We start from the raw sequence: 10,142 nt of genomic DNA on the forward strand, positions 1-10,142 counted from the left end.
GTTTAATGGGATGTACTCAATGTGCTTATAATCTAATTGAAAAGAAACGATAGCTAAGCTATCAAACGTTAGCTATCTACTTCCGGAAATGTATCTTCTCTTTACCTGTATGAGATCTTTATGTACGATTCTTCTGACTCTTTTTCTTTCTTCTTCTTCAAATATCAAACGTTTTTCGAAACTCAGTCATAACCAGTCAACCCGATGACATGTTGATGTTTTCAGTCGTTTCTCTTGTGACAACATCCCAGTCAGTGTGTGTTGTTTTGGTCCCTCAGAAAGCACTGGGAGTTTACACGGCGTTGTCAGGACGACGGAGAGAGACTTTTTGTTGTTGTATCTGACTCAAGTGCGCCACCCACTGGACAAACATGAGTATTACAACATAATGATAATAGACCACTTTCTTTTTGTATCTGACTCGAGTGCGCCACCCACTGGACAAACATGAGTATTACAACATAATGATAATAGAACACTTTCTTTTTTTTTTACCATAAAATTACTAAATCACACCAATAGGAATAATATTTTAATAGTGGAGTCAAAATGATGGCAATACTATATAACAACATCCCCCTTTAGCAGAGCCTACATATTATTTTACAAACACCCAGCCTACAAGGCTTTTATTAATCACCAGTTGGGGTGGACAATTTCCCTTAATAAATTATACAAAAATACATTTGAACATTGGAAGGAGGGCAAAAAAAGGCATTCATAATATGTATATGTATGCTACTACAGATCCCAGAGTGCATTGCGCCACCCCCAAACGTCCTGAGCACCTGTTGCACAGATCCACCCCATGAGAGCTCTCAATGTCAAGATAATATGTGGGGATCTCTCCAGTAACAGGGATGAATGAGGATGCTGATTGGTGTGTGTGTGTGTGTGTGTGTGTGTGTGTGTGTGTGTGTGTGTGTGTGTGTGAGAAGGGGGGGGGGGGAGAAAGCATTCTTATCATTCACCCTACTATAGTGTGTTGTCTGAGTCTATTTATCCTGTCAGTGTGCATATAGGAGTGTTGTATCTGTGTACTTATCCTGTCAGTGTGCATATATGAGTGTTGTATCTGTGTATTTATCCTGTCAGGGTGCATATAGGAGTGTTGTATCTGTGTATTTATCCTGTCAGGGTGCATATAGGAGTGTTGTATTTCCTACCATGGTTCTATCATGCTTTCCAAGGGCCCTTTGGTCCACAATACATCAACCTACATTAGTACCCAGAACAACAGGACAGGAAGTATAGAATATTCAGGGTTCTACAGGAGGGTTTCTCTCTAGGAACAGGGTTGGAGTTAAAACCTCCAGGAGGGTCTCTCTCCAGGAACAGGGCTGGAGTTTAAACCTCCAGGAAGATCTCACTCCAGGAACAGGGCTGGAGTTAAAACCTCCAGGAAGATCTCTCTCCAGGAACAGGGCTGGAGTTTAAACCTCCAGGAAGATCTCTCTCCAGGAACAGGGCTGGAGTTAAAACCTCCAGGAAGATCTCTCTCCAGGAACAGGGCTGGAGTTAAAACCTCCAGGAAGATCTCTCTCCAGGAACAGGGCTGGAGTTTAAACCTCCAGGAAGATCTCACTCCAGGAACAGGGCTGGAGTTAAAACCTCCAGGAAGGTCTCTCTCCAGGAACAGGGCTGGAGTTAAAACCTCCAGGAAGGTCTCTCTCCAGGAACAGGGCTGGAGTTAAAACCTCCAGGAAAATCTCTCTCCAGGAACAGGGCTGGAGTTAAAACCTCCAGGAAGATCTCTCTCCAGGAACAGGGCTGGAGTTAAAACCTCCAGGAAGATCTCTCTCCAGGAACAGGGCTGGAGTTAAAACCTCCAGGAAGATCTCTCTCCAGGAACAGGGCTGGAGATGCTCTAGATGCTCAAGCACTATGGATTGTACTGCGGTCAAAGTAAAGTATTTCTTATGGTACATGTCTGAGGTTGTTTTCGGTTCGTGATTTGCTTTGGTGTGGAGTTGCACTCTTCTCCTTGTTCTATAAGTGAGGAAACTGTAGCCTGGTCCCAGATCTGTTGATGCCCTTGACTACTCTGTCCTTGTCAAGCCAAACAAGGCAATGAAGTAACGAAGCACGACATAGCAGAAACAGACTGTCAGTCAGTCAGCTAAGGAAACTGCATATTGCTGAGTAAAGATGAAGATTGTGGATGAAACAAAGATGTCTGTTCAAACTGAAAAGATGTCTGTTCAAACTGAACAAGGATGTCTAATCAAACTGAACAAGGATGTCTAATCAAACTGAACAAGGATATCTAATCAAACTGAACAAGGATATCTAATCAAACTGAACAAGGATGTCTAATCAAACTGAACAAGGATGTCTAATCAAACGGAACAAGGATGTCTAATCTGAACAAACTGAACAAGGATGTCTCAAACTGAACAAGGATGTCTAATCAATCTGAACAAGGATATCTAATCAAACTGAACAAGGATGTCTAATCAAACTGGACAAGGATGTCTAATCAATCTGAACAAGGATGTCTAATCAAACTGAACAAGGATGTCTAATCAAACTGAACAAGGATGTCTAATCAAACTGAACAAGGATGTCTAATCAAACTGAACAAGGATATCTAATCAAACTGAACAAGGATATCTAATCAAACTGAACAAGGATATCTAATCAAACTGAACAAGGATGTCTAATCAAACTGAACAAGGATGTCTAATCAAACTGAACAAGGATGTCTAATCAAACTGAACAAGGATGTCTAATCAAACTGAACAAGGATATCTAATCAAACTGAACAAGGATGTCTAATCAAACTGAACAAGGATGTCTAATCAAACTGAACAAGGATGTCTAATCAAACTGAACAAGGATGTCTAATCAAACTGAACAAGGATGTCTAATCAAACTGAACAAGGATGTCTTATCAAACTGAACAAGGATGTCTAATCAAACTGAACAAGGATGTCTAATCAAACTGAACAAGGATGTCTAATCAAACTGAACAAGGATGTCTAATCAAACTGAACAAGGATGTCTAATCAAACTGAACAAGGATGTCTAATCAAACTGAACAAGGATGTCTAATCAAACTGAACAAGGATATCTAATCAAACTGAACAAGGATATCTAATCAAACTGAACAAGGATGTCTAATCAAACTGAACATGACTTTTCCACAAATACTTCACATATTCTGGTTGATGATGGATTATACATTTATAAAATCAGATGACATTCATTTGTCTTCTCTTTGCTCCAAAATCTCCTCCACATTGTCCTTTCTCTTCCTATTGGTCAGAATCTCCTCCACATTGTCCTTTATTTTCCTATTGGTCGAATCTCCTCCACATTGTCCTTTATTTTCCTATTGGTCAGAATCTCCTCTGAATTGTCCTTTCTCTTCCTATTGGTCAGAATCTCCTCCACATTGTTCTTTCTCTTCCTATTGGTCAGAATCTTCTCCACATTGTCCTTTCTCTTCCTATTGGTCAGAATCTTCTCCACATTGTCCTTTATTTTCCTATTTGTCAGAATCTCCTCTGCATTGTCCTTTCTCTTCCTATTGGTCAGAATCTCCTTCACATTGTCCTTTCTCTTCCTATTGGTCAGAATCTCCTCCACATTGTCCTTTCTCTTCCTATTGGTGAGAATCTCCTCTGCATTGTCCTTTCTCTTCCTATTGGTCAGAATCTCCTCCACATTGTCATTTCTCTTCCTATTGGTCAGAATCTCCTCCACATTGTCATTTCTCTTCCTATTGGTCAGAATCTCCTCCACATTGTCATTTCTCTTCCTATTGGTCAGAATCTCCTCCACATTGTAATTTCTCTTCCTATTGGTCAGAATCTCCTCCACATTGTAATTTATCTTCCTATTGGTCAGAATCTCCTCCACATTGTCATTTCTCTTCCTATTGGTCAGAATCTCCTCCACATTGTCATTTCTCTTCCTATTGGTCAGAATCTGCTACTTGATAAATGAACAAGGAAACAAAACATCTGAAATAAATAAAACACATTTAATCATCCCATCGTTTTGTCAAAAGTAGTGGACTCTAAACGGAGAGTCCTGTTACAGTCTGTCTCCGTCCACCTGATTGGAGGAAGACCCATCAGTGCACCTGTCTCTCCATGTGCTTCGTACTTCACGTGTCTGTCCTAAACGGAGAGTCCTGTTTCAGTCCGTCTCCGTCCACCTGATTGGAGGAAGACCCATCAGTGGGGCTGAAACTACCTCCATCTCAAGTCTTCTGGATCAGGGACAGAAGACCACTGTACTGTTCAGGACATGGGCTGAAACTACCTCCATCTCAAAGTCTTCTGGATCAGGGACAGAAGACCACTGTACTGTACAGGACGTGGGCTGAAACTACCTCCATCTCAAAGTCTTCTGGATCAGGGACAGAAGACCACTGTACTGTACAGGACGTGGGCTGAAACTACCTCCATCTCAAAGTCTTCTGCATCAGGGACAGAAGACCACTGTACTGTACAGGACGTGGGCTGAAACTTCCTCCATCTCAAAGTCTTCTGGATCAGGGACAGAAGACCACTGTACTGTTCAGGACGTGGGCTGAAACTACCTCCATCTCAAAGTCTTCTGGATCAGGGACAGAAGACCACTGTACTCTACAGGACGTGGGCTGAAACTACCTCCATCTCAAGTCTTCTGGATCAGGGACAGAAGCCTCCTTGGTAAAACCACTGTACTGTACAGGACGTGGGCTGAAACTACCTCCATCTCAAAGTCTTCTGGATCAGGGACAGAAGACCACTGTACTGTACAGGACGTGGGCTGAAACTACCTCCATCTCAAAGTCTTCTGGATCAGGGACAGAGGACCACTGTACTGTTCAGGACGTGGGCTGAAACTACCTCCATCTCAAAGTCTTCTGGATCAGGGACAGAAGACCACTGTACTGTACAGGACGTGGGCTGAAACTACCTCCATCTCAAAGTCTTCTGGATCAGGGACAGAAGACCACTGTACTGTTCAGGACGTGGGCTGAAACTACCTCCATCTCAAAGTCTTCTGGATCAGGGACAGAAGCCTCCTTGGTAAAACCACTGTAGTCCGGGTAACAGTTCACCAGTCCGCCGAGAGAACGTCTAGAATTTTAGAAACCAGCGTTTCTTATTGAACGAGTTCAGCTGAATCTGTTTTCAGTTTGTTTTTCTTTTCCGTTCGGTGCCGAATGAACACACCCAGGCCTGTCTGTCTGTCTGTGCAGTCCTAGCGTTCTGGGGGGTTGGTTTAGATGTGGAAGCCGTTGTGTTGGACGGTGAGCAACTGGAGACGGAGACTCTGAATGCTGCTCACTATCCTCCTCTGGTGGCCAATCAGAGACACACCGATACGCCTGATGTCCCTGAGGACAAGAGATACAGACACTATATGAGTTAGGTTAACTGTTTAGAGGAGATACAGACACTATAGGAGTTAGGTTAACTGTTTAGAGGAGATACAGACACTATATGAGTTAGGTTAACTGTTTAGAGGAGATACAGACACTATATGAGTTAGGTTAACTGTTTAGAGGAGATACAGACACTATATGAGGTAGGTTAACTGTTTAGAGGAGATACAGACACTATATGAGTTAGGCTAACTGTTTAGAGAGGATACAGACACTATATGAATTAGGTTAACTGTTTAGAGGGGATACAGACACTATATGAGTTAGGTTGACTGTTTAGAGGAGATACAGACACTATATGAGTTAGATTAACTGTTTAGAGGAGATACAGACACTATATGAGTTAGGTTCACTGTTTAGAGGAGATACAGACACTATATGAGTTAGGTTAACTGTTTAGAGGAGATACAGACACTATATGAGTTAGGTTAACTGTTTAGAGGAGATACAGACACTATATGAGTTAGGTTAACTGTTTAGAGGAGATACAGACACTATATGAGTTAGGTTAACTGTTTAGAGGAGATACAGACACTATATGAGTTAGGTTAACTGTTTAGAGGAGATACAGACACTATATGAGTTAGGTTAACTGTTTAGAGGAGATACAGACACTATATGAGTTAGGTTAACTGTTTAGAGGAGATACAGACACTATATGAGTTAGGTTAACTGTTTAGAGGAGATACAGTACATCAGTTAGATTAACTGAACTTAACTGAAGTTTGGTTCCTAAATGCGTATGGTAGCAGAATCAGAATCCTTTAGGTAACATTTATAAATAAGATGTTTTATTCATTTTCTCAAGTATGCTTATGTGGGAAAAGGTACTTTTCCCATTGGGGAGAGGTTAGGCCTGTCTTCTTATGGGAATGTGTCTAACTATTGACATGTCCCCTCTGAGGTTGACCTTATCTTGATTTAGTATATGGCCGAAGAGGCTCACTGTCTCTCTGTGATCTTGTCCAGGAGGGGGTGTATTTGATACATGCCATTGGATGAGGTAATGTTTCTAGTCCTAAGTGGTACCAAGAACGAGATAGGAACTTAGTTTAGGAGACCAAACTGAACGATAATTTATAGCCAATGCTGTCTGGCTATGTGTGTCTTTGCTATAAAGCATCTCAGTTGCCAATATGTAAGGAATCTCAGAGAATTCATTCATAGACACTGAATTGATCTGAGAGTCAAACGGGGCTATGGTGAAGCTCATAATAATTAAAGATGGACTTTATGATAACTCTGACTTGTGTGTGGTTTGCTCTCTCATGATTTGGTAATACAGGAAATGTCCACGAAGGGGTGTGAATCTTCACTCGGTGACCGTTCCTGACGATCTCGGTAAATAAATAATGCAAGAGGGATCCCTCAAACTTGGGATCTTAGGGAAAACCACACTTCGGGAACGAAGCAACCTTTGATCTGAGAGGAAGCAAGCCGAGTGGATACCACATCTCGAACTGATTTTTTTTTTAAAGAAAAAGGTGAGCGAACCACACACAGATTTGAAGTTGAGTTGCTTAAATATGCCTGTTACGTATACTCTGAGCGTGAATTCATTTGTAAGGAAGGCACCGTGGCGGCGTAAGCAGGGCCGAGTCAGAGGAGAGTAATCTGGGAGTTTGTGGACTCAAAAGATACTCTGCCACTGTCTGGTTGCGAGTGACCAAGAGCTGTCCTGACACTGAATTGATCACAGTGGGGATTGGTGCAGTCTGTCGGGGTGAGGGGCCAGGGTGACTGTGTGTTCTGAGTGAAACATGGTACTTGGTGAAGCCCTATTGGAAGAAGGACCTCACTCTGTGTGTCTGTGTGATTGTTTAACCTCTTGCTCCTACCTGACACGCAGGCGTCCCATCTAGACATCTGGAAATGCAAATGCGCTACGCTAAATGCTAATAGTACTAGTTAAAACTCAAACGTTAATTAAAATACACATGCAGGGTACTGAATTAAAGCTACACTCGTTGTGAATCCAGGCAACAAGTCAGATTTTTAAAATGCTTTTCGGCGAAAGCATGAGAAGCTATTATCTGATAGCATGCAACACCCCAAAAGACCCGCAGGGGACGTAAACAAAATAATTAGCATAGTCGTCGCTACACAAGCCGCACAAATAAAATATAAAGCATTCATTACCTTTGACCATCTTCTTTGTTGGCACTCCTAGATGTCCCATAATCACTATTGGGTCTTTTTTTTCGATTAAATCGGTCCATATATAGCCTAGATATCGATCTATGAAGACTGTGTGATAAACTAAAAAAAAATAGCGTCTTATAACGTAACGTCATTTTTTTAAATTAAAAAAGTTGACGATAAACTTTCACAAAACACTTCGAAATACTTTTGTAATGCAACTTTAGGTATTAGTACACGTTAATAAGCGATCAAATTGATCACGAGGCGAAGTATATTCTTTAGCTGTCCGTCTGGAAATAATGTCCGGGTAAATCTCAACCAAAATATCCGGTCGGAGACCTGAACAAATGGCTTGTCTCTTCTTCGTTTGACCAAGAAACAAAGCCTAGGCAAATGACAAGACTGTTGACATCGTGTGGAAGCTGTAGGTATTGCAACCTCAGCCCCATTTATCGTGGTTCGCCTTTATCAATGGGTTGAAGTGGCGGATGGATATATATTTCCATTTTCAGTGATCAGATTTTCCTGCGCTTTTCGAAGAAACGCACGTTCTGTTATAGTCACAGCCGTGATTTAACCAGTTTTATAAACGTCTGAGTGTTTTCTATCCACACATACTAATCATATGCATATACTATATTCCTGGCATGAGCAGCAGGGCGCTGAAATGTTGCACGATTTTTAACAGAATGTTCGAAAAAGTAGGGGGTAGGAGTAACAGGCTAAGTGACCCTCAGACATGGTGAATTCCAATTATTTTAAATGTGCTAGCCAGGTATGGCCTGGGTTACTCTGTGTGAGTATTCAGTTATGGGATCACTAGGTAATAGTTGTCAGACTGTTCTGTGTGAGCGGGGTAGGGTTGACTCTGTGTGAGCGGGGTAGGGTTGACTCTGTGTGAGCAGGGTAGGGTTGACTCTGTGTGAGCGGGGTAGGGTTGACTCTGTGTGAGCGGGGTAGGGTTGACTCTGTGTGAGCGGGGTAGGGTTGACTCTGTGTGAGCGGGGTAGGGTTGACTCTGTGTGAGCGGGGTAGGGTTGACTCTGTGTGAGCGGGGTAGGGTTGACTCTGTGTGAGCGGGGTAGGGTTGACTCTGTGTGAGCGGGGTAGGGTTGACTCTGTGTGAGCGGGGTAGGGTTGACTCTGTGTGAGCGGGGTAGGGTTGACTCTGTGTGAGCGGGGTAGGGTTGACTCTGTGTGAGCGGGGTAGGGTTGACTCTGTGAGCGGGGTAGGGTTGACTGTGTGAGCGGGGTAGGGTTGACTCTGTGTGAGCGGGGTAGGGTTGACTCTGTGTGAGCGGGGTAGGGTTGACTCTGTGTGAGCGGGGTATGGTTGACTCTGTGTGAGCGGGGTATGGTTGACTCTGTGTGAGCGGGGTAGGGTTGACTCTGTGTGAGTAACCTTTCAAGGATGTTCTGATGTTCTGTGTGAACATCTGACCAATCCTGTGTGGGTTGAATCCTTAAAGTTCTGTGTGAACATCTGACCAATCCTGTGTGGGTTGAATCCTTAAAGTTCTGTGTGAACATCTGACCAATCCTGTGTGGGTTGAATCCTTAAAGTTCTGTGTGAACATCTGACCAATCCTGTGTGGGTTGAATCCTTAAAGTTATGTGTGAGTACCTAAGATTTCTTACGTTTTATATGGATTCTGTGAATTATTTGAAATTATGATAAATTGTCTGTGTGTATAATCAATTACTAGAGATTTAATAAAGTAATGCTGAGAATATAATTAGATACAATTTAAACCACCCATTCGTAGACGTACGTAGGTTTTGAATTGGGGTAAGCACTATTAAACTAGTCTACAAAATCTGGGAAATTGAGCTCTAGAAACTGTAGAGTGTATCCACTTTTGGTTATCTTACCCTAACGATGTAACTATAAAAAGCATATTGATGATCTCCGTCTGGGTACAACATATGAAATGTCATAGATGTTGGTGAGGGTCTGGGCAGGGTGATGTTGGTGAGGGTCTGGGCAGGGTGATGTTGGTGAGGGTCTGGGCAGGGTGATGTTGGTGAGGGTCTGGGCAGGGTGATGTTGGTGAGGGTCTGGGCAGGGTGATGTTGGTGAGGGTCTGGGCAGGGTGATGTTGGTGAGGGTCTGGGCAGGGTGATGTTGGTGAGGGTCTGGGCAGGGTGATGTTGTGGATGTTGGTGAGGGGCTGGGCAGGGTGATGTTGTGGATGTTGGTGAGGGCTGGGCAGGGTGATGTTGTGGATGTTGGTGAGGGTCTGGGCAGGGTGATGTTGTGGATGTTGGTGAGGGTCTGGGCAGGGTGATGTTGGTGAGGGTCTGGGCAGGGTGATGTTGTGGATGTTGGTGAGGGGCTGGGCAGGGTGATGTTGTGGATGTTGTTGAGGGACCGGGCAGGGTGATGTTGTGGATGTTGGTGAGGGTCTGGGCAGGGTGATGTTGGTGAGATCTGGGCAGGGTGATGTTGGTGAGGGTCTGGGCAGGGTGATGTTGGTGAGGGTCTGGGCAGGGTGATGTTGGGGAGGGTCTGGGCAGGGTGATATTGGGGAGGGTCTGGGCAGGGTGATATTGGTGAGGGTCTGGGCAGGGTGATATTGGTGAGGGTCTGGGCAGGGTGATGTTGGTGAGGGTC

At 43.5% G+C, this 10,142-nt stretch overlaps 1 long non-coding RNA gene across 1 annotated transcript; it reads right to left on the reverse strand.

The window, feature by feature from the left end:
• Window positions 1-519: 519 nt before the first annotated feature.
• LOC127925437 (uncharacterized) lies at window positions 520-2,165 on the reverse strand. The gene is made up of 2 exons (XR_008120965.1): window positions 1,655-2,165; window positions 520-1,611 (listed from the first exon to the last, which is right to left on the reverse strand). It is a non-coding gene; the product is annotated as an uncharacterized LOC127925437 (long non-coding RNA).
• Between the last annotated feature and the right edge of the window lie 7,977 nt (window positions 2,166-10,142).

The sequence above is a fragment of the Oncorhynchus keta genome, unplaced genomic scaffold (genome assembly GCF_023373465.1).
Source record: "Oncorhynchus keta strain PuntledgeMale-10-30-2019 unplaced genomic scaffold, Oket_V2 Un_contig_5565_pilon_pilon, whole genome shotgun sequence".
Taxonomy (NCBI): domain Eukaryota; kingdom Metazoa; phylum Chordata; class Actinopteri; order Salmoniformes; family Salmonidae; genus Oncorhynchus; species Oncorhynchus keta.